Raw genomic sequence first — 5,082 nt, 5'->3', positions numbered from 1 at the left:
CACATCTCCCCAATGTATTGGGTTTTTTTTTTTTTAGGTGTGATAATGGTACTGTGGTTATATATTTTTTAATCCTTATCTTTTAGAGAAATGTACTGTAAATTTGGCAGATGAAATGACATGCTACTGATATTTCCTTCAAAATAATCTGAGGGTGGGGTATAAGTGAGCATATAGATGAAATGAGATTGGTGATAAATTGATAACTATTGAAGCTGTGTGACGGATATTTGGGAGTTCGTTCCTATTCTCTATACTTTTGTACATGTTTGAAATTTTCCATAATAAAAATTGAAAAAAAAATTCTTCAGAGTTTACTTGGAGGCCCACCTCTATCCCTAAGACTTCGTTAGAGAGAGTTGGTCAGAAGACAAGTCTACAGCCCAGCGAGCCAGACTCTCTCCTCCCCTCCAAAAACCTAGCTTTTGTTGCTGAGCTAAAATACCGGTGGACTTGCTCTTCCCTTAGTGTGAATTCTTTGCTTGGAGGTCTCCCAGGTCTACATGCAAAAAGACCTTCAGCCCCATCAGTATGTCAAACATGACCAGAAAACTTTGAACTCCAGTGGCAGACATAAGCTTAGGTTCCACTCCCCATTCTATAGTTTAGCATAAAAGAATGGAATTTTTTCTGATTACAAAATTAATTCATCTTGAGAAATTTTTTCAATTAGCAATTACTGTGCCTCAGATAAACCTCTTTGGCTACGATACTGTGACTGCACAAAACTTAATTCATCTTAATTTCAGAAAATTTGGGGAATTCTCCCCCAAATAAATGAATCAAAAATCACGTATGATCCCCCTACCCCAAATAACCAAGGTAAATATACATTTTTTTTCCAACCTCTTTTCTTTTCAAACATAAGTAACCCAACCACAGATGGCACAGGTGAGCCCCTTCTCCTAACATACTTCAAAAAAATCCATGACCCCTTTTGTAGGTCAGCACATAGCACACAGGCACCTTGCTGTTCCTCAGAATTCTTTAGACTAATGCTCAGGGCCATCATGGAATTTGTCCTACTTCTTTCCTTCACAAGTGCACCAGGCATAGCACAAAACTTGGGTGTGAAATCTAGACTGAGCTCTCTATTCACCAAGTGCTGATGCAAGGCAGAATAGGCTTGATTTGGTTTGGATTTTTTGTTTCCTGAGTCTGCACAGTTTCTACTCTCCAAACACTGAGGCTGGCAGGGGCATGGGGCGTCAATTCAGAGAGGGTGCCCTTTGTTAAATTGTACGATTGGCAAATATTGGCTAAAAGTAGACCTGCTGCTACCTTGTTTTAGGTTCCCTCTGTCTTTTCTGGATCCTCAGCAAGCTACTGTGTCACTCCCTCTATGCAGCCTCTGATCCTCCTGTGCTCTTCTGGGGACACTGATTTCTCAACTGGTAAACAAGGACACCACCATTCTGGACTCAGGAAATGGAATCCTGTTCTCCTTCTCCTACCTTTTTATCCCAGAATGTGCCCTCATCCATTCCTGATTTCCTACAGCACACCAGAGGCAAGGCCATAACTTTTAATGAGATTTTACTGAAGATTATGAGATTATGTGAGGCTAAGAACATGATTTACAACTACTGCACAGCTGAGATCTTTACTAGGTTCCATTGCTAGACCAGTTCCCTAACTCAGAGTGACTCCAAATGGCCTAGAAAAGTCCCTCTGCTCCCTGCTCCCCATCACTACCCAAAACTTGAGAGGCTGTAATTTCAAATCTTGGATAAAATGAATCCCACCATGGAGAAGGAAAAGCTTCTCCCACAACTCAATCTTCTGCAAAGTACTCAAAGTGTCTCACATTTATATTCCTAGAATCAAAGATGTGAACCTGAAATCAATGGCATGGTTCAAAGAGCTAGAATGTGATGAGCTGGAGACAGAAATTCAGTTTTCTGTTACTCCGAGTGCATGCTCTATATTAAGATGAAGAAGAACAGGACTGACAATATCTGACAGGGAACTCAGTGCTCTACCTCCTACAAGAATAGTAAACACAGGGAACCAAAAAGCCCATCCCTGGTCCAAAAAGACTTAACACCACGCCCTTGTGTAATCCTACACAGCAGTGTGAAAAAACAGGCCATGACCTCTGAAAGTTTAGACTTCTTTGGGGGCCCGTGCTAAAGGTATAGAGAACTTGTAACAGGTTAGTATCAGTTCTCTCTTTTCCTTTTGTCTATTCACTCAAACTTAGACCTTATTGTGGGTGTCACAAAGACATAAATACACTGCAAAGTCATTCTTGGTCCAGGGATGGCATCATGCTCCCTAGTGGACATTTTAGGAATTAGCCCAGTCCTGGATGCATTCTGTTTAGAGCAAGGCAACCCTTCCCAGGAATACCTCGCTTCCCAAGAGCACCCTGTTGTCCAGGTCTATTTACAACTACCTTTTTCCTAATCCTGAATTAAATCTTAATATGTTTTATATATATATATATATATATATATATATATACACACACACACACATCATATTCATATATGTTATATAATTTAACATATTCATATATATGAAGAAAAGCCCTCTATCATGTCCCAATTAGTAAAATGTTGAAGTCTTTAAGCTATGTTTTTTCATCTTGCTTTAACCCAGTAGATAAATAGGAAAGTATTTACATTTATCTAGTACCTCCATCCTTGCAACTGGAGCCCCCAATGTATTGGGGAGACCAATGATAAAACAAGAAATGCCAACAAATTGTATTTTTTTTTTTTTTTGGCCACACCTGTGGCATGCGCAAGTTCCCAGACTAGGGGTCAAATTGGAGCTGCAGCTGCCGGCCTACACCACAGCCACAGTCATGCAGGATCCTTAATCCACTGAGCAAAGCCAGGGATCCAACCCACATCCTCATGGATACTAGTCAGGTTTGTTACCACTGAGCCACAATGGGAACTCCCAAAATGTACTTTTTTTTTTTATGACAGTGGGGATTCAGTGGGATCCGCCAGCACATAGGAGGGGGGACTAACATAGTTTAGCAAGAATGAGAGAGCCTCAGAAAAAGTGCCCATGTAACCTGGAACCTGAAGGGTGAATAGGGCTTAGCCAGGAGAAGTAGTGGGACAGTATTCCTCAAGAAAGAACAGGAGTTCCCATTGTGGCTCAATGGTTAACGAATCCGACTAGGAACCATAAGGTTGTGGGTTCGATCCCTGGCCTTGCCCAGTGGGTTAAGGATCTGATGTTGCTGTGACCTGTGGTGTAGGTCGAAGATGTGGCTCGGATCTGGCGTTGCTGTGGCTCTGGCATAGGCTGGCAGCTACAGCTCCGACTAGACCCCTAGCCTGGGAAACCTCCATATGCCATGAGTGCTGCACTAGAAAAAGACAAAACAAAACAAAACAAAAAACAGGCATGAGGTTCCAGAAGTCAAAGTATGATGTTTTAGGAACAGGAGCTTGTTTAGAACATAGTTTGAGTGTGTACACAAGAAAGGATCTCCTAAAAGATGAAGCCAATGGGATAAGAAAAAGCCAGATTATATAAAGTCTGATGTGACTTGTTCAGGGATTTGAGGAGAAGAGAGATAACATCAACTTGTCTAAAGAGTGGAAAATTATTTGAAAATGGAGAGAAGATTGTGATAATAGTTCAGATAAGAAATGATGGTGACCTGAACTACATTATTGACCACATTGACAGGAGTGGACACATTTTAGAAACATATGGTGTTTAAAGGGGCATGAGTTGGAGTCCCCGTTGTGGCTCAGTGGGTTAAGAACCCGACACAGTATCCGTGAAGATGCAGGTTTGATCTCTGGCCTCACTCAGTGGCCTAAGGATCTGACATTGCTGCAAGGTGCTCTGTAGTTTCCAGAGGTGGCTCAGATCCAGTGTTGCTGTGGCTGTGGTGCAGGCCGGCAGCTGCAGCTCCTATCTGACCCCTAGCCTAGGAACTTCCATATGCCACAGGTGCAGCCGTAAAAAGAAAAAAAAAATTAAAGGGGCCTGAGTTGATTAATTGGGTGTGGGAGATGAAAGAGAGGTAGATATGGATATATTTAAAGGTAAGTGGCTGAAGCAAATAAGTTGATTCCCTTAGATGGACTCTAATAGAACAAAACTGTTAGTCATGGAAGGTTGAGAAGATGAGATTAGTTTTATTTATTTATTTTTTTTAGTGTGTGTGTGTGTGTGTGTGTGTGTGTGTGTGTGTGCTTTTTAGGGCCACACCCACGGCATATGGAAGTTCCCAGGCTAGGGGTCGAATTGGAGCTGAAGCTGCCAGCCAACACCACAGCCACAGCAACACCAAATCCGAGCCACGTCTGCAACCAACCCCGCAGCTCACAGCAAGGCTGGATCCTTAACCCACTGAGCGAGGCCATGGATTGAACCCACAACCTCATGGTTCCTAGTCGGATTCATTTCTGCTGCGCCACAATGGGAACTGAGATTAGTTTTATAACTGTTAGTTTCTGGTACCCAAGGGATATTAATTAACTTGGACACATCCACAAGGCCAGAGCTATACAGATGTGCATCCTAAGAAAGAAGAATGAGCAGAATGAGTAGATTTTGGAATCATCAGTAGATAAGCAGTAGGTGAAGAGGTGGGTATACCACAAGGTCACCCAGGAGAGGTTGTACAGAGGATAGTGAAAATCTCCCTGAGGAATATCAACATTTAAAGGTAGGTACAGGACTTCCAGAAAAGTTGTCTGAGGATCTTGGTGGACCCACTCTCCAGTGAATCACCATTTAATTGGTTTACGAATGTGTACATATGTACACACACACACAGTTAAAGTCCCTAGAAATTGTCGTAAGGACATACAGCAAATGAATAAACATTCATTCAAAAAAATCTACTAAATCTCAGCAAAAATAGAATATGGAATTTGCACTATAATCTGTCCTAGCTTCCCCAGCTCTATGTGACAAGCTCTACCCCTGGTATGGACATAGCCGAGAAGACAAGGACTCCCTGTCCCCCCCAGTCCCTGGTCTAGGGCTATACTTTTACCCCAGGAAAAGGGTACCAGTGTCTTTTATTCTACCACAGCTCCACATTACAAAAGCACCATTCCCTGCACTAACTCCCAATTATAGATAGGGTGAGGGCTT

General features: G+C 42.2%; 1 non-coding gene across 1 annotated transcript; it reads right to left on the bottom strand.

Moving 5' to 3' along the window:
* Positions 1 to 592: 592 nt before the first annotated feature.
* LOC146394594 (U4 spliceosomal RNA) lies at positions 593 to 730 on the bottom strand. Its single transcript, XR_014835928.1, has one exon. It is a non-coding gene; the product is annotated as a U4 spliceosomal RNA (small nuclear RNA).
* Between the last annotated feature and the right edge of the window lie 4,352 nt (positions 731 to 5,082).

The sequence above is a fragment of the Sus scrofa genome, chromosome X (assembly GCF_054392235.1).
Source record: "Sus scrofa isolate SSC_HxYL_T2T_F1_AM1 chromosome X, Sscrofa_HxYL_maternal_Yorkshire_Landrace_v2.0, whole genome shotgun sequence".
NCBI classification, from domain to species: Eukaryota; Metazoa; Chordata; class Mammalia; order Artiodactyla; family Suidae; genus Sus; species Sus scrofa.
The sequence above is the reverse complement of the archived record's forward strand: the minus strand, read 5'-3'. Positions and strand labels throughout refer to the sequence as shown.